Raw genomic sequence first — 22,553 nt, forward strand, 5'->3', positions numbered from 1 at the left:
CGGTACGCGGGCCTCTCACTGCTGTGGCCTCTCCCGCTGTGGAGCACAGGCCCCAGACCCGCAGGCTCAGCAGCCATGGCTCACGGGCCCAGCCACTCCGCGGCATGTGGGATCCTCCCGGACCGGGGCCTGAACCCGTGTCCCCTGCATCGGCAGGCAGACTCTCAACCACTGCGCCACCAGGGAAGCCCCAGTTAGTTATATTTTACACTGCTAGAAATAACAAGAACATACACAGAAAATAATACACATTAGCTTTACTGAACTTAAGACTTAATTGTGACTGTAAATACACTTTCTGAAAAGTATGTAAGAGGGTTGCTTGTTATTACTTTGTGGTGCCTTTTGATGTCCTCCAGAGCTGTTATTTAGCACTTTTTCCCAATAGGCCCTTGCTTAAGAAAGGCTTGTATAGGGCAGGGAGGGAAACTAAAGTGGAAAGTTGTGTGTGTATATGTGTGTTTTAATTTTTATTTAAAAATAAAAGTTTGTTTGACTTTAGAAAATAAGAAGGCTGCTATTTTAAATGATGAGCTCTTCATAATTTTAGGATGGGAGGATACTCCACTGTGTGGTTATAATAGAATCAGTGATAAAATGAGGCTGGTTTTTGTTCCTTTATTGCACGTGCCCCTCTGTGTTTGAGACCCACCTTACTCTCCCCTAGAGATGTAAACCACGGGGTGCCTAGACCTGCTCACCGCAGCCCCTGCCTGCCGCCCTTTGTATGGTGAGCACACGCCAGAGATCTGCTGGTAGCCTCCTTGGTAGCACAGTGAGGGACAGAAGAGAGGTTGGAAGTGTTCTGCATACATTTCGTTGTCTGGCTCCATCCCTGTGTTCTCTGGAATCTGCACTAACTTAACCCTGGTTCTGAAGGCTGAGAAGAGAGCTGGGCTGCTTCTTACAGTTAACGGTGTTTCTGGGTGCTGTCAGTGGTCCATCTGTGTGAACGCGGGAGGGCGGTTTGCCGGGTGCTCCCTCTGGTTGGGATCATGTGTCGTTGCTGCACCACACGTGTGGAGTGTAACTGCCGTGTACAGTATCTTCTAAGAGGTTTCAGTGTGACTCACTGTTCAATTGAAAGGTTATTGTATATGCAGAATAGAAAAAAAATCGTGGAGTGTACACTTAAAAAATATGTAACCATATTTATTGTATTTTTCAAAAGGATACTTAACAGGTCTTCTTAAACAAAATGTACCAAAAGATATTAAACTCAGTTTTCTTTTCTGGGTGACTTGGAATCTGCCGTATGAACACTTGTCGATTTCAGTACACAATGACACAACTTTTGCCTTTTTCGTCAATATCATACCACTAGGTTGGCGCCTCTGAAAGCCCCTCCAGAACCCTTTCTAGTTTGCTGTTCCTTGTTTTGTTTTTTTAATTTTTAAAAATTGAAGTATAGTTGGTTTACAGTGTTTCAGGTGTATAGCATGTTTTTTTTTTTTAAATGAAAAAATTTTTTTCTTTTATGGAAAAGTTGTAAGATGCAGTATAGGGAACTCGCAAATACTGTACTTCACGTAGATTCACCAAATATTAAATTAACATTTTGTTACATTTGCCTGCATGCCTTCCCTACCACATCCCCGTTTTCCTCTTCTCTCCCTCCCCATCCCTCCCTGCCCTCTCTCTCTGTCCCTCCATATATATATGTGCACATACACACACATATATTTACTTTTCTTTTTAAAGAGGTTTCTCCACAATTCTATCCTTTTTTAAAAAATTAATTAATTTTATTTTTGGCTGCGTTGGGTCTTCATTGCTGTGCACGGGCTTTCTCTAGTTGCGGTGAGCGGGGGCTACTCTTCATTGCGGTGCTCAGGCTTCTCATTGCAGTGGCCTCTCCCATTGCTGAGCACGGGCTCTAGGTGTGCGGGCTTCAGTAGTTGTGGCACTCGGGCTCAGTAGTTGTGGCTCGTGGGCTCTAGAGCACAGGCTCAGCAGTTGTGGCATACGGGCTTAGCTGCTCTGCGGCATGTGGGATCTTCCCGGACCAGGGCTCAAACCTGTGTCCCCTGCATTGGCAGGCGGATTCTTAACCACTGCGCCACCAGGAAAATCCCCATATATTTACTTTTTACCAAGGCCTTTGAGAGTAGGTTGCAGCCATCACGCCTTTTATCCCCTTAAATACTTTGGTGAGTATGTGCTAAGAACAATATGACCATGATATAATTCATATAATTATCAAATTTGCAAAATTTAACATTGCCTTTGCAACCCAAACACTTATCAAAATGTAGACCATTGTCGTTTTGTTGTTGAGTCCAAGTTCGTGTGCCCAACTCACTGTGAGGCCAAACAAACCAAACGTTGGAATTTGAAGAACAGAATGGTGTATTGCAGGACCAAGGAAGGAGACCAGGTGGCTCGTGCTTAAAAGACCTGAACTCTCCGATGGTTCTTGGGGAAGAGTTTTTATAGGTAAAATTCGGGGGGAGGGTTGCAGCGTGTGTAACCATCCTCTGATTGGTTGGTGGGGAGGTAATAAGGTGGTGTTCAAGGAATTTCAGTCATCAGTCTTCTGCTTCCAACCGGTCTGGAGTCTATGTGCTTCTGCTCAGCCTGAAGTTAACATCCTCCACCTGGGTGGGGCCCTTAGTTCCTGTAGAAGCAGTCAGAGATCTGTGTCAGATTGTTAGGTATATCCCTTGAGGAGGAACCAGGACCCTGGTTTATCACTGCATTATTCTTTCTTTCTTTTTTTTTTAATATATACATTTTAAATTTTTATTTATTTATTTTTGACTGTGTTGGGTCTTCATTTCTGTGCGCGGGCTTTCTCTAGTTGCGGTGAGCAGGGGCTACTCTTCATTGTGGTGCACGGGCTTCTCATTACGGTGGCTTCTCTTGTTGCCGAGCACGGGCTCTAGGCACGCGGGCTTCAGTAGTTGTGGCATGCGGGCTCTGTAGTTGTGGCGCAAGGGCTCAGTTGCTCCGCGGAAATGTGGGATCTTCCCGGACCAGGGCTTGAACCCGTGTCCCCTACATTGGCAGGTGGATTCTTAACCACTGCGCCACCAGGGAAGCCCCGCATTGTCATTTTAATTTACATTTCTCTAATAATTAGTGATGTTGAGCAGCTTTTCATGTGCTTCTTGGCCATCTGTATGTCTTCTTTGGAGAAATGTCTATTTAGGTCTTCTGCCCATATTTTGATTGGGGTGTTTGTTTTCTTAATATTGAGCTGTATGAGATGTTTATATATTTTGGAGATTAATCCTCTGTTCATTGATTCGTTTGCAAATATTTTCTCCCATTCTGAGGGTTGTCTTTTCATATTGTTTGTAGTTTCCTTTGCTTCTCAAAAGCTTTTAAGTTTCATTAGGTCCCATTTGTTTATTTTTGTTTTTATTTCCATTACTCTAGGAGATGGATCAAAAAAGATCTTTCTGTGATTTATGTCAAAGAATGTTCTTCCTATGTTTTCCTCTAACAGTTTTATAGTGTCCAGTCTTACATTTAGGCCTCTAATCCATTTTGAGTTTATTTTTGTGTATGGTGTTAGGGAGTGTTCTAATTTCATTCTTTTACATGTAGCTGTCCAGTTTTCCCAGCACCACTTATTGAAGAGACTGTCTTTTCTCCATTGTATATCCTTGCCTCCTTTGTCATAGATTAGTTGACCATAGGTGCGTGGGTTTTTCTCTGGGCTTTCTATCCTGTTCCGTTGATCTATATTTCTGTTTTTGTGCCAGTACCATATTGTATTGATTACTGTAGCTTTGTAGTATAGTCTGAAGTCAGGGAGTCTGATTCCTCCAGCTTTTTTTTTTTTTTTCCTCAAGACTGCTTTGGCTATTCAGGGTCTTTTGTGTCTCCATACAAATTTTAAGATTTTTTGTTCTAGTTCTGTAAAAAATGCCATTGGTAATTTGATAGGGATTGCATTGAATCTGTAGATTGCTTTGGGTAGTATAGGCATTTTCACAATATTGATTCTTCCAATCCAAGAACATGGTATATCTCTCCATCTGTTTGTATCATCTTTAATTTATTTCATCAGTGTCTTATAGTTTTCTGCATGCAGGTCTTCTGTCTCCCTAGGTAGCTTTATTCCTAGGTATCTTATTCTTTTTGTTGCAGTGGTAAATGGGAGTGTTTCCTTAATTTCTGTTTCATATTTTTCATCAGGAATGCAAGAGATCTGTATAGGAATGCAAGAGATTTCTGTGCATTAATTTTGTATTCTGCAACTTTTACCAAATTCATTGATTAGCTCTAGTAGTTTTCTGGTGGCACCTTTAGGATTCTCTATGTACAGTATCATGTCATCCGCAAACAGTGACAGTTTTACTTCTTTTCCAATTTGTATTCCTTTTATTTCTTTTTCTTCTCTGCTTGCTGTGGCTAGGACTTCCAAAACTATGTTGATTAATAGTGGCGAGAGTGGACATCCTTGTCTTGTTCCTGATCTTAGAGGAAATACTTTCAGTTGTTCACCATTGAGAATGATGTTTGCTGTGTGTTTGTCATATATGGCCTTTATTATGTTGAGGTAGGGTCCCTCTATGCCCACTTTCTGGAGAATTTTTATCATGAATGGGTGTTGAATTTTGTCAAAAGCTTTGCTGTGTCCCTTGAGATGATCATATGGTTTTTATTCTTCAGTTTGTTAATGTGGTGTATCACATTGATTGATTTGCATATACTGAAGAATCCTTTTATCCCTGGGATAAATCCCACTTGATCATGGTGTATGATCATTTTAATGTGTTGTTGAATTCTGTCTGCTAGTATTTTATTGAGGATTTTTGCATCTATATTCATCAGTGATATTGGTCTGTAATTTTCTTTTTTTGTAGTATCTTTGTCTGGTTTTGGTATCAGGGTGATGGTGGCTTCATAGAATGAGTTTGGGAGTGTTCCTCCCTATGCAATTTTTTGGAAGAGTTTGATAAGGATGGGTGTTAGCTCTTCTCTAAATGTTTGATAGAATTCACCTGTGAAGCCACCTGGTCCTGGACTTTTGTTTGTTGGAAGATTTTTAATCACAGTTTCAATTTCATTACTTATGATTGGTCTGTTCATATTTTCTGTTTCTTCCTGGTTTAGTCTTGGGAGGTTATACCTTTCTAAGAATTTGTCCATTTCTTCCAGGTTGTCCATTTTATTGGCATAGAGTTGCTTGTAGTAGTCTCTTAGGATGCTTTGTATTTCTGCGGTGTCTGTTGTAACTTCTCCTTTTTCTTTTTTCTTTTTTTTTAAGTGACTTTTTCTTTTTGAATTTTATTTTATTTATTTATTTATACAGCAGGTTCTTATTAGTTACCCATTTTATACATACTAGTGTATATATGTCAATCCCAAACTCCCAATTCATCACACCACCCCTCCCACCCCCCTGCCATCCTTTTTCATTTCTAATTTTATTGATTTGAGTCCTCTCCCTCTTTTTCTTGATGAGTCTGGCTAATGGTTTATCAATTTTGTTTATCTTCTCAAAGAACCAGCTTTTAGTTTTATTGATCTTTGCTATTGTTTTCTTTGTTTCTATTGCTCTGATCTTTATGATTTCTTTCTTTCTGCTGACTTTGGGTTTTGTTTGTTCTTCTTTCTCTAGTTCCTTTAGGTGTAAGATTAGATTGTTTATTTGAGATTTTTCTTGTTTCTCAAGGTAGGCTTGTATTGCTATAAACTTCCCTCTTAGAACTGCTTTTGCTGCATACCATAGGTTTTGGATCATCGTATTTTCATTGTAATTTGTCTCTAGGTATTTTTTGATTTCCTCTTTGATTTCTTCAGTGGTCTCTTAGTTATTTAGTAACGTATTGTTTAGCCTCCATGTGTTTGTGTTTTTTTCATTTTTTTCCCTGTAGTTGATTTCTAATCTCATAGTGTTGTGGTCAGAAAAGATGCTTGATATGATTTCAATTTTCTTAAATTTACTGAAGCTTGATTTGTGACCCAAGATGTGATCTGTCCTGGAGAATGTTCCTTGTGCACTTGAGAAGAAAGTGTAATCTGTTTTTGGATGGAAGTCCTATAAATATCAATTAAATCTATCTGGTCTATTGTGTCATTTAAAGCTTGTGTTTCCTTGTTAATTTTCTGCTTGGATGATCTGTCCATTGCTGTAAGTGAGGTGTTAAAGTCCCCCACTATTATTGTGTTACTGTCGATTTCCTCTTTTATAGCTGTTAGCAGTTGCCTTATGTATTGAGGTGCTCCTGTGTTGGGTGCATATATATTTATAATTGTTATATCTTCTCCTTGGATTGATCCCTTGATCATTATATAGTGTCCTTCCTTGTCTCTTGTAACATTCTTTATTTTAAAGTCTATTTTATCTGATATGAGTATTGCTACTCCAGCTTTCTTTTGATTTCCATTTGCATGGAATATCTTTTTCCATCCCCTCACTTTCAGTCTGTATGTGTCCCTAGGTCTGAAGTGGATCTCTTGTAGACAGCATATATATGGGTCTTGTTTTTGTATCCATTTAGCAAGCCTGTGTCTTCTGGCTGGAGCATTTAATCCATTCACGTTTAAGGTAATTATCGATATGTATGTTCCTATTACCATTTTCTTAATTGTTATGGGTTTGTTTTTGAAGATCCTTTTCTTCTCTTGTGTTTCCCACTTAGAGAAGTTCCTTTAGCATTTGTTGTAGAGCTGGTTTGGTGGTGAGGAATTCTCTTAGCTTTTGCTTGTCTGTCTCCATCGAATCTGAATGAGATCCTTGCTGGGTAGAGTAATCTTGGTTGTAGGTTCTTCCCTTTCATCACTTTAAGTATATCATGCCACTGCCTTCTGGCTTGTAGAGTTTCTGCTGAGAAAGCAGGTGTTAAGCATACGGGAGTTCTCTTGTATGTTATTTGTCATTTTTCCCTTGTTGCTTTCAATAATTTTTCTTTGTCTTTAATTCTTGTCAATTTGATTACTATGTGTCTTGGCATGTTCCTCCTTGGCTTTATCCTGCCTGGGATTCTGCGCTTCCTGGACTTGGGTGGCTATTTCCTTTCCCACGTTAGGGAAGTTTTCGACTATAATCTCTTCAGATATTTTCTCTGGTCCTTTCTCTCTCTCTTCTCCTTCTGGGACCCCTGTAATGTGAATGTTGTTGCGTTTAATGTTGTCCCAGAGGTCTCTTAGGCTGTCTTCATTTCTTTTCATTCATAGCAGTGAATTCCACCATTCTGTCTTCCAGGTCACTTATCCGTTCTTCTGCCTCAGTTATTCTGCTATTGATTCCTTCTAGTGTAGTTTTCATTTCAGTTATTCATTTCAGTTATGTTTTGTTCATCTCTGTTTGTTTGTTCTTTAATTCTTCTAGGTGTTTGTTCTTTAATTCTTCTAGGTCTTCGTTAAACATTTCTTGCATCTTCTCGATCTTTGCCTCCATTCTTTTTCCGAGGTCCTGGATCATCTTCAGTATCATTATTCTGAATTCTTTTTTTGGAAGGTTGCCTATCTCCAGTTCATTTAGTTGTTTTTCTGGGGTTTTATCTTGTTCCTTCATCTGATACATAGACCTCTGCCTTTTCATCTTGTCTGTCTTTCTGTGAATGTGGTTTTTGTTCCACAGGCTGCAGGATTGTAGTTCTTCTTTGCTGTCTGCCCTCTGGTGGATGAGGCTATCTGAGAGGCTTGTGCAAGTTTCCTGATGGGAGGGACCGGTGGTGGGTAGAGCTGGGTGTTGCTCTGGTGGGCAGAGCTCAGTAAAACTTTAATCCGTTTGTCTGCTGATGGGTGGGGCTGGGTTCCCTCCCTGTTGATTGTTTGGCCTGAGGCGACCCAACACTGGAGCCTACCCCGGCTCTTTGGTGGGGCTGATGGCAGACTCTGGGAGGGCTCATGCCAAGGAGTACTTCCCAGAACTTCTGCTGCTAGTGTCCTAGTCCTCATGGTGAGACACAGCCACCTCCCCGCCTCTGCAGGAGACCCTCCAACACTAGCAGGTAGGTCTGGTTCAGTCTCCTTTGGGGTCACTGCTCCTTCCCCTGGGTCCCTATGTGCACACTACTTTGTGTGTGCCCTCCAAGAGTGGAGTCTCTGTTTCCCCCAGTCCTGTCGAAGTCCTGCAATCAAATCCCACTAGCCTTCAAAGTCTGATTCTCTAGGAATTCCTTCTCCTGTTGCCGGACCCCCAGGTTGGGAAGCCTGACGTGGGCCTCAGAACCTTCACTCCAGTGGGTGGACTCCTGTGGTATAAGTGTTCTCCAGTTTGTGAGTCACCCACCCAGCGGTTATGGGATTTGATTTTATTGTAATTTCACCCCTGCTACCATCTCATTTTGGCTTCTCCTTTGTCTTTGGATGTGGAGTATCTTTTTTTGGTGAGTTCCAGCGTCTTCCTGTTGATGATTGTTCAGCAGTTAGTTGTGATTGCGGTGCTCTTGCAAGAGGGAGTCAGCCAGACTATTTCTTAAGACCTAAATGAGAAAGATTTGGGCATCCTCAAGTGATATTTTTGTTCTGGACATGAAGTGTTGGCTGCCTGTTGTGTTTATGTGGAAACTGTCGATCCTAAATTTACCCTCTTTTGGTGGACTGAGGGCAGATGAGACTTGGTTAGTCTTGGAGCTGAGCTTTCACCGTTCAGGGCTGAAGTTTATTGTGTCATACGCATGTCAGTAGCAGGGGTGTATTTGAGAAAACTTTGGTCACTTGTGTGCTTAATTTTGTCCTAATTTCTTTTATAAATTTCTTGAATGAAAAATGTTGAATTTGTGAATATATAAAATATTTTTTTAATTATTAAAAATATATTGGCTCTTGGGCTTCCCTGGTGGCGCAGTGGTTGAGAGTCCGCTTGCCGATGCAGGGGACGCAGGTTCGTGCCCCGGTCTGGGAAGGTCCCACATGCCGCGGAGCGGCTGGGCCCGTGAGCCATGGCCGCTGAGCCTGCACGTCCGGAGCCTGTGCTCCGTAGGGGGAGAGGCCACAACAGTGAGAGGCCCGTGTACCGCAAAAAAAAAAAAAAAAAAAAAAAAAAAAAAATATATATATATATATATATATATATATTGGCTCTCTTGAATCTGACTTTTAATCTTTAGAGTAAATCTTTAGATGTAAAGACTTGTATTTATTATGTACTGAAGAGAATTTTCTGTGTGGTGCATACTTCTGGAAGGAAAGAAAATGTATCCTCCTTTCTCTTTGCTCCCAAACCCCCCCACCTTTTTCCCCCACCTTTACTTTTACTCAGGTAAGAAGATGTGAACAGGGAAAAAGGTGGGGTGTAGCTTTTTATGCAAAATATTCTGATTATGAAAATGGAGTCAGTTCATAAGTGGATTTTATCTGGAAGAGGAGGATAGAAAGCATGGTCAAGTGTTTGCATGGCAGTTACACAATAATCATGATGGCTGTTTTTATTGTAGGACATACTGTGGCTGCTGTCAGGAATTCTCCCAAGGGGCAGTGCAGAGCAGAGGGTTTCCTTAGCTGCAGTAGCAGACTTAGTGACTGTGCCTTCTTTGTGCCGGCCTAACTCTGTGTAAGGGAGACAACAAATGGATTGACTGTAGATTGTGATAGATGTACACGGAGAGGAGAGTGTATTTTGTCTCTTAGAATGCGGTGGAGATCAGCTAAGTTTGAGGATATTAAGAATGAGATTGTCCTGAGTTAGTTTTCAAAAGAAGTAATTTCAGTCAACTACTGCCTGGAAAGGTCGTATTGTAGTAAGTATAGATTGTCTCTTTGAGGTCACATGGAAACAGCTGTGAATGTACTTGGTATATTTTGAGACTAGGAATGTGTAGTTACATTTTACAGGAAACTCTGCAGGTGGGGATGCTGTTATTTTTGTGTTCTCCTTTTTTCTTGTTAGATTAATTCATATTTCTGTTCACTTAAAGATAATATTTGATTTCCATAAAAAGTTTAGGAACTAAACATTAGGAAATTCCTGTACTCAAAGGTAGTTCTTAGGTGGTAATTCAAGGATGCCAATAAAAGGAATATGCTTTAAGCCACCTGTAGTTATATCCAGACTGTATCTGTATTTATAGCAAAAAATAAACGTATGTTCTTTCATAAATAATTTAAATGCTTTTTTTTTGGTTTGTTTGCGGTACGCGGGCCTCTCACTGTTGTGGCCTCTCCCGTTGCGGAGCACAGGCTCCGGACACGCAGGTTCAGCGACCATGGCTCACGGGCCCAGCTGCTCTGCGGCATGCAGAATCCTCCCGGACCGGGGCATGAATCGGTGTCCCCTGCATCGGCAGGTGGACTCTCAACCACTGCACCACCAGGGAAGCCCTAAATTCATTTTATACAGACACATTCATTTCATAACTTTATTTTCAGCAAAATCAGATTTGGAGATATTTAAAGCCACAGCTGAAGTAAATTACAATTTCTCCAGGAAATAACTATAAAAGTATGCAATAATGATTATAAAAAGAAAATTTAAATACTTTAGAGTATTTTTGCAGATTCTTGGCTCTTCTCCTCCCAACCACATAATGGAAAGTAAAATAAATTTTTAAAAATGTCCAGGGACTTCCCAGCTGGTCCAGTGGAAAAGAATCTGCCTTCCAATGCAGGGGACGTGGGTTCAATCCCTGGTTGGGGAACTAAGATCCCACATGCTACAGGGCAGCTAAGTTCACACGCCACAACTACTGAGCTCGAGTGCCTCAATGAGAGAGCCTGTGCTCCGCAACTACAGAGCTCACGTGCCCTGGAGCCCACGTGCCACAACTAGAGAAAAGCCCACGCGCTGCAACGAAGAGCCCACGTGCAGCAACTAAGACCCGATGCAGCCAAAAAATAAATAAAATAAATAAATATTTTTAAAAAATGTGCAAATTAGGTATATATATTTTAAGTAACCCCTGTATTGTAGGAGATCCATGTTCCTATATTTTATAATTAGATCTTGTTTTTTTTCCTGGAGTCAGAATTCGAATGTTTTCAATTGTTCTTGTTAGTTACCTTTTCATCTTTTTAAAGAAAATAAATAATTTATTCATTTGGCTGCGTTGGGTCTTCGTTTCTGTGCGAGGGCTTTCTCTAATTGCGGTGAGCGGGGGCCACTTTTCATCGCGGTGCGCGGGCCTCTCACTGTCGCAGCCTCTCCTGTTGCGGAGCACAGGCTCCAGATGCGCAGGCTCAGTAGTTGTGGCTCACGGGCCCAGTTGCTGTGCGGCATGTGGGATCTTCACAGACCAGGGTTTGAACCCGTGTCCCCTGCATTGGCAGGCAGATTCTCAACCACTACGCCACCAGGGAAAACCTTCGTCTGTTTTTGATGTTTAGTCTTCTGTTTTTGAATGAACAACTTTACTAGCTAAAGATGCATGCAGAGGTTATATCCCCAAAGAACAGTAGTCCGCATAACGGCTTTAATTAACTGAAAGAAGTTTTTCCCTAAAAGATTATGTTTCTAGGAAGTTTTTAAAAAAATTTTGTTCTCTCAAATATCTCATGTCTTAATGGATTGAAGAGCTGCAGGTAAAGGTAAGTTTTTAGAACTTTTGTGGGATTTAATTTGAAAATTTCATATAGTGTTTAATAGATAGATATATAGATAGATAGATAGGTAGGTAGGTAGGTAGGTAGATAGATACTTTTGTGTTGGGCTTCATTCACTTAGCATAATGTTTTCAGGTTTCATCCATGTTGTAGCCTGTGTCAGTACCCTTCCTTTTATTGCGGGCAGGAAATATACTGGATTTGCGTTTAGGTTTTTAGCCTGCCAGAACCTCTCCTGCTTTTCTGTCCTCTAGCAGCAGTTTTCTGTGGTTGCAAAGCCCGGGGTCTCAGCCTTCTTCTTGTTTGCAGGATTAGCAAATCAATACCAAAGTTCACAGTAGCGGCAGTAGATCAGCTCAGCTTTGTGGTTCCTCACACTCTGAAGTATTAGCCCCTCTTGTTCTCACTGCCCTAGCAGCTCTCTGATTATTGTATTTTATCCACTTTTCCTGTTTTTCTAGAGGAAATGCTGTTCTACTGTCCACTGTTGGATCTGCCTTGGATTCAGAAATCTCAAAAAAAGGGGAAGGAGGAATCTTTGAATAAGTTAGCTATTTACAAACTCTCTCCTCTTTTCTAGCTGTCATGCCCTGCCAGCGTGGTTTGTGAATTTAAGCTGTTGCCGCGGTTATTCTGGATCTTTGGACTAGAATAAGAAGGATTTCTGCTGTATCACAGGAGGTGCAAATAACCATAATCAAGCATGGATTTTGCTCACACATTTTTAGGGCTTGCCTCCTTCATTTAAGGTCCGACATTTATGAATTCAAGAGTTCGCTGGTCCAGTGTAAAAAATGCATTGCAACAGTTTCAAGTAAAATAGATACGCTTTGACAGTTTAGTTACTGTGTTTTTGGTCCTTGAAAAGAAGTGTTAAATAGCTTTATTGTTCTCAGAAGGGAACTTTTAAAATTGCATGATTGTATTTGGCATGCCTTGGGCAGAAATGTTTCTAGTTTCACAAACCCCCTAGGTAATATGCCCTGGGTGCCTGGGTGTGGGGAGCCTTGAGGTTGAGGTGGACAGGGCCAGTGGAGTGGGGATGGGTATGTGTGGGCAGAACTCTGGTGAGGCATGTCTCAGGGACCCCAAAATCTCAGTAATCAAGATAAATAATAGTTTTAAAAAAATTTTTGGCTGCGTTGGGTCTTTGTTGCTGCACGTGGGCTTTCTCTAGTTGCGGCGAGTGGGTGCTGCTCTTCGTTGCAGTGCGTGGGCTCTAGGCGCACAGACTTCAGTAGTTGTGGCACGTGGGCCCAGTAGTAGTGGATCATGGGCTCAGTAGTTGTGGCTCGCGGGCTCTAGAGCTCAGTCTCAGTAGTTGTGGTGCACGGGCTTAGTTGCTCCGTGGCATGTGGGATCTTCCCGGACCAGCACTCGAACCCATGTCCACTGCATTGGCAGGCAGATTCTTAACCACTTCGCCACCAGGGAAGCCTAAGATAAGTAGTACTTTAATGCAGCATTTTTAAAAGTTAGGATTTAATGCAAAAAATCCCTGATGGATGACACCAAACTTAAATGAAGACAGGATCATTATTACTAATTTTTCCTTTTGCCCCAGCACTGTTCCTTGTTCTATCTTAACTTCTACTTACTTTGGGTTTAATTTGCTAATGTTTTTCTTATTTCTTAAGGTAAAAACATAGACAACTCAAGTTTTTAGCTTTTAAATATAAGTGCTTAAAGTTAATTCCCTCTACGTACCCAGCACTGTTTTAGCTGCATCCTAAAGATTTCGATGTTCTGTTTTTAATTATCATTCTATTCTGAACATTTTGTCAATTTCTCCTTTGATGTGTTGTTTGTGTGTTATTTAGAAAAGATTGTTTACTTGCTAAATATTGGGAACTGTACTAGATATCAGTTCTTTAAAATAGTTATTTTTTATGTTCATGTACTATTTTAACTAAAATATACATGGTACAAAATTCAAATGGGTGGGAAATGAATCCTAACTCTCTCTATGTGACTCACTGTTCCCACTTGTGTAACCACCCACAGGGCCTCTATGTGTGTACAAGGAGGTGCATGTGCGTGGATCTTTCTTTTGCTTTATATCAAAATGTATTCTACATACTCTTCCATACATTTTTTTATTACTTAAAATATGTCTTGAAAATGCTTGCATTTTAAGACTGGAAGTTGCCTTAACCCTTTATAGTACATGTTGCTTTTTTTCATTGAGTATTTTCCAGTATGAATGAAAAACTTTCAGCAAACACAATTTTTTAATGCTTGTGTAGTGACTCATTTTGATGTTCCAAACTTTATTTGCTCATTTCCCTTCTTTTGAGCATGTTCCCAGTTTTTCAGTGTTGCAGACAAACCTATGAATCATTTAAGCCTCAAACTGTACAGGAAATTTACTGGGGGTTTCTTAGAACAGTCTACCAGGAGCCAGAACTGTGGGTGCTGGGACTTTATGTGCTTGTCCTCTGTGAGCTCTGAGCCCCTCAGTGGCCTGGGCTCTGTCCCAGTTATTTTTGGATCCCTGGTGTTTAAGTCATTGCGCACAGAAGACGCAGAGTAATGCACTGATAATGCTGTGCTCTCAAAGCCCTTTGTATCGTGAGATTTATTCTCCTAACAACTGTGAACAGTAGATGCCGTTTTAAACTTCATTTAGTTGATGAGAAAACCAAGTCAGAGAGAGGACAACATTGGTTTTTCAGGCTTAACGGGGTGGAAAAGATGAAATGATTTGGGCTTTGCCGTCACATGTGGCTTTGACTTTCACAAAGTCTGATCTTCCCCAAGTCCTTTACCTCTCTAAGCCTGTTTCCTTTTTCTTGAAAATGGTGATATTAGTAATTATCTCACAGTTTATTAGGGTATTAATTTTTTTTTTTTTTTTTGCGGTACGCGGGCCTCTCACTGCTGTGGCCTCTCCCGTTGCGGAGCACAGGCTCCGGATGCGCAGGCTCAGCGGCCATGGCTCGCGGGCCCAGCCGCTCCGCGGCATGTGGGATCTTCCCGGACCGGGGCACGAACCCACGTCCCCTGCATCGGCAGGCGGACTCTCAACCCCTGCGCCACCAGGGAGGCCCCTAGGGGATTAATTTCTTTTAAGCCACATAAAGTCACCTTGTCCAGTGCTGGACCAGTATCAGCAGTGCCGGACCAGTATCCAGCCTAGTCGAGGCCCGGTTGTTGTCTCTCTTTTTCCTGCCTCTTGCACTTCGAGCTCGTTCTAATGTCTCAAGGCTTTCCCCCTTGTCTGTAAAAGTAGACATAATTGTATCATATTTGCAGTTCCGTTGTAAAATATAAGTGAGATTCACTCTTTTAAAGTGGTTTTAACATTTTAAAAAGTTTTTTATTGGGATAGACAAAAAACACAGAACATAAAATTTACCATCTTACCTGTTTTTTATCTTACCTTTTTTTAAGTGTGTAGGTCAGTGGTGTCAAGTGTATTCACATCATCGTTAAACAGATCTCTAGGGCTTATCTTGCAAATCAGAAGTTCTGTACCCCCTTTTCCGTTCTCCCCAGCTCTTGGTAGCCACCATTCTACTTTCTGTTCCTGCGAGCTTTACTACTTTAGATGCCTCAAGTAAGTGGAATCATACAGTATTTTTGCTTATTTCACGTGTGACAGGCTTTCCTTCCTTTCAAAGGCTGAATAATATTCCACTGTAATATATCCCACATTTTATTTATCCTTTCAACCATTCCACTATTGTGAATAATTGCTGTGAACATAGGTGTGCAAATCTCTTCAAGACCCTGCTTTCAGTTCTTTTGGGTGTGGAATTGCCGGATCATATGGTAGTTCTATTTTTGATTTTTTTGAGGAACCTCCATACTCTTTTCTGTAACAGTTGCACCATTTTACTTTCCCACCAATGGTATGCAAGGGTTCCAGTTTCTCCACATCTTCACTAGCACTTGTTATTTTCATATTTAAAAACAAAAATAGTAATCATCCCAATAGGCGTGAGGTTGGTTTTAATAACTTTAAAAAATTGAAGTATAGTTGATTTACAATGCTGTGCCAATCTCTGTTGTCCAGCACAGTGACTCAGTTATACACACGGAGACATTCTTTTTAAAATATTCTTTTCCATTATGGTTTATCACAGGATATTGCATATAGTTCCCTGTGCTGTACATTAGGACCTTGTTGTTTATCCATTCTTTTTTTTTTTAAGTGTTGGTTTTATCCATTTATTCATTTATTTATTTATTTATTTTTGGCTGTGTGGGGTCTTCATTGCTGCCCGCGGGCTTTCTCTAGTTGTGGCGAGCAGGGGCTACTCTTCGTTGCGGTGCGCGGGCTTCTCATTGCGGTGGCTTCTCTTGTTGTGGAGTACGGGCTCTAGGTGCACGGGCTTCAGTAGTTGTGGCAAGTGGGCTTAGTAGTTGCGGCTCATGGGCTCTAGAGCGCAGGCTCAGTAGTTGTGGCGCACAGGCTTAGTTGCTCCATGGCATGTGGGATCTTCCCGGACCAGGGCTCGAACCCGTTTCCCCTGCATTGGCAGGCGGATTCCTAACCACTGCACCACCAGGGAAGCCCTTGTTTATCCATTCTAAAATGTAATAGTTTGCGTCTACCAACCCCAAACTCCCAGTCTATCCTCTCCCTCTCCCCATCCCCCTTGGCGGCAACCTCAAGTCTGTTCTCTATATTTGTGAGTCTTGTTTCATAGATAGGTTCATTTGTGCCATATTTTAGATTCCACATATAAGTGATATCATATGGTATTTATCTTTCTCTTTCTGACTTACTTCACTTAGTATGATAATCTCTAGTCACATCCATGTTGCTGCAAATGGCATTATTTTGTTCTTTTTTTATGGCTGAGTTTAATAACTTTTTAAAAAAGATTTATTTATTACTTATTTATTTTTGGCTGTGTTGGGTCTTAGTTGCGGTGTGCGGGGTCTTAGTTGTGGCATGTGGGATCTTTCGTTGTGGTGCATAGGCTCTTTGTTGCAGTGCACAGGCTTCTCTCTAGTTGTGGTGTGTGGGTTTTCTCTTCTTTAGTTGTGGTGTGCGGGTCGTCTCTTCTCTAGTTGTGGCATGCGGGTTCCGGAGCGTGTGGGCTCTGTAGTTTGTGGCGTGCAGGCTTAGTTGCCCCACGGCATGTGGGATCTTAGTTCCCTGACCAGGGATCGAACCCCCGTCCCCTGCATTGGAAAGCGGATTCTTTACCACTGGACCACCAGAGAAGTCCCTAATAACGTGTTTGTTTTTTTTTAATAAATTTATTTATTTTATTTATTTATTTTTGGCTGCACTGGGTCTTCGTTGCTGCGCATGGGCCTTCTCTAGTTGTGGTGAGGGGGGCTACTCTTCATTGTGGTGCGTGGGCTTCTCACTGCGGTGGCTTCTCTTGTTGCAGAGCACCGGCTCTAGGCGCGCGGGCTTCAGTAGTTGTGGGACGTGGGCTCAGTAGTTGTGGCTCACGGGCTCTAGAGTGCAGGCTCAGCAGTTGTGGCGCACAGGCCTAGCTGCTCCGCGGCATGTGGTATCCTCGCGGACCAGGGCTCGAACCCATGTCCCCTGCATCGTCAGGCGGATTCTTAACCACTGCGCCACCAAGGAAGCCCCCTACTAACGTTTTTTAATGATAAAAATTTTTAGGTAGAGTTGGAAAAGTGACTCCGTAAATTTTTGTTAAGTTGGAATAATGTCTGTTGATACCAGTGTGACAAGACCAAAATCATAGAGGAGGCGGATTGACAAAGAAAACCAACCACTATGCAGCTGTGTTTGTTTGGGAAGAGAAGCCATCTTATTTGTGCCTCTTAATCAGAATATGATTGAAGAAAGGACTGGATCCATACTGGGTGTTTCTAGTGTTTCTTGAAAATGGAGTATAGAGTCACGTTTTAGAAACACTTTCCTTTTCCAGGCCACAGCGAGGGATAATTTAAAATGTAGATGGTTGAAGTCTCCCTCTTTATAGCTGAGGAATGTAGGTTGCAGAAGAGACTCATTCACCACCAGGGGTCCCCCTGGCACCAGCGCCCCTTCCAGCTATAGCTGTCTGCTTGCAACCTGCAACCACATGGCCTGATTTCTAGCAGGACCCCAGAGGTTCTCTCTGCTTCAGTTACCTAATTCGGGGAGCCAGTCCTACTGTCACTATTTGCTAAATAAGGTGAGTGGTCAAACTGTGGATAAATTGGATTTATAGGGTAAAAAAAAATGTATGGTGAGGAAATGATGAGGTAAGTTGGATATGTATATGCATGCCCAATACAGTAAAAGTTTCAAAGTTGATTTGAACAGTTGCAACGTTAAAATAAATACTCGATTGCCTTTTGATATTTGTGTCATTTTGGTCAATATAAACAGAAAACCCCTCTATAACATATGTAGTTAGGTTGAAAACTTTGGTGTCTTGTCCCATCCTATGTTACTATACCTCTACCACTCAGTATATTTGAAAAACTAAAGAAGCATTCTTCTTACACATTTCAGGACCCTTTTTTTCCCTCTTAAACTTAATGGCGAGTAACCTCCCAACAGTTTCTAAACCTGGAATTTAGCGCTGCTCTTTTATATGGCAAAATAAACAAGAAATGGCCATGAATTAGTGTCTCTGGAAATATTCTAGTTTAGCATTGTTTTTAAAAATTAATTAATTAATTAGTTAATTTGGTTGCACTGGGTCTTAGTTGTGGCAGGCGGACTCCTTAGTTGCAGCTCCAGGGCTCCTTAGTTGCAGCATGCAGACTCCTTAGTTGTGGCATGTGAACTTTTAGTTGCAGCATGCATGTGGGATCTAGTTCCCTGACCAGGGATCGAACCCAGGCCCCCTGCATTGGGAGCATGGAGTCTTATCCACTGCACCACCAGGGAAGTCATGAGTATTGTTTAGATTAATAATAAGTTCAGAATTTTCTGCCTTCTAATTTTTTTTATTTTTTGAATTTATTTATTATTTTTGGCTGTGTTGGGTCTTCGTTGCTGTGTGCAGGCTTTCTCTAGTTGCGGCGAGCGGGGCTACTCTTCATTACGGTGTGCGGCTTCTCTTGTTGCAGAGCACAGGCTCTAGAGCGCACGGGCTTCAGTAGATGCGGCACTTGGGCTCAGTAGTTGTGGCTCATGGGCTCTAGAGCACAGGCTCAGCAGTTGTGGTGCATGGGCTTAGTTGCTTCACGGCCTGTGGGATCTTCCTGGAGCAGGGCTGGAACCTGTGTCCCCTGCATTCCTGCATTGGCAGGCAGATTCTTAACCACTGCACCACCAGGGAAGCCCTTCTGCCTTTTTAGAAGGCATTTTCCTTCTGTTTCATATATCTCAGTGTGGCTTAATCCAGTGGTATGTTTATCTCCTGGTGGTTTTGATGCATCTCTCAGGTACCAGCCGCAGGACTAGCATCTTATCTGAATTTGTTTTTGGCAGGATTGCTGACACCAGGGACTATGATGGGATGTTGTGTAGGGGAGAGAGTGTACTGTCTGTCTCATGTTCTTTCCATGGGCATGTTTCTTCTCTTCCTTTTTTGTCCCCTTGGTCCTCACTGTGACTCAGTCATCCTCTGTAGGTTGGGTGGGGCCTGCTTCCTGACTTTCTCTGGAAAGCTTTGCAGTCTCTGCAGGTGGCATCACTGTAGGTGGTGGTTGAAGTGTGTGGTCTGGCTGGTGTCCGAGTGCCCGTGCTCTGCCGCTGACCGGCTGGCTTGACGTTAGGTATGGAACTAACTTAATCTCTCCGTTCCTCAGTTTGTTCACATGTCACATGTGGATTATAATATCATCTACCTCATTGGTTGTTGTAAGTACTAATTGAGAACATAGGTGTAAAGCACTCAGCAAATTGATGAGGAGCACAGACTGTGGAGCCTGGCTGGCTGAGTTTGATTTCCAGCTTTGCACCTTAGAAGCTCTGTGACCTGGAACAAGTTATCTCTCTGTGCTCCCGTTTCTTCATCTGTGCAGTGGGGATAACAGAGTCTGCCTTGTGGGATAAAAGTACTTAGAACAGGGCTTGGTGCATAGTAAGCATTAACTTGGCATCATCATTATCATTATATTTTCATTATTATTAGTGTTGCTGTTCTGCTCTTTTGTGATTGACACGTCATCACTGTTCAGTAGGTGATAGGTATTGTCATTGTCCTTGTTTTACAGGTGAACAGACTGAGGTTCAGGATGGTGAAATGATTCTTTCTTTGTCTCACGGATAGAACTGGGGCTCCTTTGCGTCTTCCAGTCGCAAATTCAGTGCCTTCCTCAGCTTCCCCAGAGTTCCTCCAGAATAATGGAAGGGAGGTATGGTAATTGTTATGCAAGTTGGCAGGGAAAAGCAAGTAATACCAATACCATCACCTTTCGGAATATGTTGTGTTTTGCGACCTATTGTCTGTTTGTCTTCAGAAGGTGATTATAGCCATTGTTAAGCTTGAATTTCTTTAGTTCTTATCAGGTCATAATTTTTATTGATACTAAAATTTTCAGAAAAATTTTTTCTGTGTTTGTGGTGGAAACAGTGAGACGCAGTGACACAGAAATGGTAATATTATGAGTCTTACTGGAAGTAAACTTAGAACAGGATACCCAGCTACGGAAGTTAGGGTATGTTGTAACTATCAGTTGCTAATGGATGTACCATATTGTGAAAGTGTTGATTTTATTTCAGTCTTTAACTTTTGATTAATGAAGATAAATTTTGAATTGTGTGTGAATTATATATAATGTGAATTATAATTTTCTTTTACATTCCTCCTGTTGGTTGACATAAAAGCATTTACCAGTGCTTTACTCTTCTAAGAAGTACTGCCGTGAAGTTTTGGTACTAACTTAAGACAAACAAGTAAAACCATGATAACCGTATGAGAACTGAAAGTCAGAGTTGTATCTTTGTGAGCTGCTTTCGTGACATTTACAAGCAGTTTGTTTCTTAATAGTTCTTTCCCAGTGACTTTCTTACTTAAGGCCAGGTTTCTGTAGGGAAGCCAGATTGGACAAAATTATACAGTGTATGAAGGGTTTTTCTGCTCACTGATCTTGCTTATGGCATTGTTTGCTAGCCTTCTAATCTCACACATTAGTTTCATTGTTGCTCTACTAAAATCTGCAGTGAAAAAATAAATAAATAAAATAAAATCTGCAGTGGAAGTTCCAATCGGAGTATCAGAATACTACAGTTGTGTGATTTATTTTTTATGTGGGATGAGGAAGGGCATTCCACATGGTTTTTGTAGAATTTATATCCATTTTTCTTTTTCCATTCTTATGGGGGAAGAAAAGCAAGGTTTACAACATGTGTAATTCACGTATTCATGCAGTAAATAAATATTTTTCAAGCCCCTGTGCTGGGTCTTGGAGGTGAAGCCGCGCCCAAGACTGATGCAGGCCATGCTGTCGCGGAGCTTAGTGTCGGGTCCTGATACTTAGAATCTCTGATGCTTTCTCTATGGTCGTGGCCTCTAAAATAAAACAGAACTTCCCTCTGCCGTGTCCTCATCACCTACAGGGTTTAGAAGAATGTGTGGAATACGGCCTGTACATCTTACCGTCCGTTTTAGCAGTGAGGCCCTGGAGACGGCGTGCGGAGCCGACGACGTCCTTCCCGCCATGGAGAGTGCATTGTAGTGGGGCAGCCAGACGGTGGACAAGGTGCAGCATAAGGCACGTGGTGTTGTAGAGCGGGTCGTGCTGTGAGGGGGTGAAGCTGGGTTAGGGCATGGGCTGTGCAATTTTAGATGAGGTGGTCAGGATAGGCCTCGTGGAGTAAGTGACATTTGAGCAAAGGCTCAGAGGAAAGGGAGTGAGCCTTGTGGTTATCTGGGGCAAGAGTGTCCAACCTAGAGGGACAGGCAGTGTAAAGGCCCTGAGGTGTCAGGCATGGCTCGTGTGGGCAAAGGGCAGCAGGGAGCTCAGTGTGGTTGGAGCTGAGAAAGCCCGGGGGCGGGGATGGTGGTGGTGGTGAGGAGATGAGGCTGTAGATGGTAGGGGAGTCTCCTGGCACAGGGACTTGCAGACCATCCTTGGTGTGCAGGTCACCTGTTCAGGGGAGTTGGGGAACGTTTGGTGAGTTTTAGCAAAGGAGTGAAATGGTGTGATTGATGTTTTGAAAGGAAGGGTCAGTTGCAGCTGCTGGCTTGAGAGTTGAGTGTGGAGCAGCAAGACAAAAAACAAGGGGGCTGGGCGGTGGGGAGGCCTGTGGGTGCCAGATGGCAGTGGGCGGGGGGAGGTCACGGCCCAGGTGTAGTCTGAAGGCAGGGATGGTGGGTTTCGTTGATGGAATGCTTTGATCTAAGAGACAGAGAAAGAAGTCGAGGTGACCAAGGCTTGGGGCCTGAGCAAATAGTAATCTTTCTATTTAAAGTAAATTTTAATTAAGAGTTTACTTGTTAAGTGGGACTTACCAGAGTTGCTCTTAGCTAGACTGATACTATAAAGAGGTTGTTCAAATACCAAAGAGCTTTTTATATTAATACATAGAATTTCATGAATCAGAGCGTAAGGGGATTGCTTACTTTTTTCACTTGTGTTGCCATTAACTGTAGCCTCTTCCCATTCTTTTTAGGATGTCACTGGATTGGGAATTTAAAAGGATAAGTTGTTTTAATATTTAGCAGAAGGAAAATAGGAGTAGTTATATCACCAAACTGGCTAGTACTCGTGATTTTTCAACTCTTAGGCCTGAGGCAGGTCACTCCACCTCTGAACCTCAGGATCCTCTTCTTCAGAAAAGGGGAAGGAAGCGCTTTGTTGGGACTGTGTTAAGGGTTAAGCTCAGTTGTTTTCTGTGTGAAGGCACCTGGCGCAGTGCTGGCCCGTCCGCAGAGCACCTGCGTCCTCTCCTGCCCTCACGCCGGCTGCGCTTTCTTTTCAGTCGCCGCAGTGGTTCTTAACTTGTAGCTGCTGCTTCCATCTGGGCTCTGCTTCGTCAGGCAGCCACTGTTCCCTGTGTCCTGCAGAAGTTTATGCTTCTCTGTATCTTTCCAGCTTTCAGACCCTCAGGACCTTGCACACCAGGAGGTGACATTTGGATATTGAAATAAAATATAAATTAGCTTGGTGGATGGGAGAGAAAGCTGCCATCCACTGGTTACTTCATTTGGGAACTGCGCTTCTCCCCCCACTCACTTTTTCCATCCTAGAAAGCTCCCAGTTTGCCCCTCGTCCCGCCTCCACTGCCCTGC

The 22,553-nt window shown here is 42.3% G+C and overlaps 1 protein-coding gene across 4 annotated transcripts in view; it reads left to right on the forward strand.

Annotated features, from left to right (window-relative positions):
• The window catches only part of PTK2 (protein tyrosine kinase 2), a 250,919-nt gene that overhangs the window by 37,716 nt on the left and 190,650 nt on the right, over positions 1–22,553 (forward strand). The window contains exon 3 of one of the 4 annotated variants that reach the window (XM_082601574.1): positions 19,534–19,674. The exons of the other annotated variants lie outside the window; for them this stretch is intronic. The gene's annotated coding sequence lies outside the window, so the exon portion shown is untranslated. The remainder of the gene's footprint in view (positions 1–19,533; positions 19,675–22,553) is intronic. 4 annotated transcript variants of the gene reach the window in all.

The sequence above is a fragment of the Mesoplodon mirus genome, assembly GCF_964341445.2.
Source record: "Mesoplodon mirus genome assembly, chromosome: 16".
Lineage (NCBI taxonomy): Eukaryota > Metazoa > Chordata > Mammalia > Artiodactyla > Ziphiidae > Mesoplodon > Mesoplodon mirus.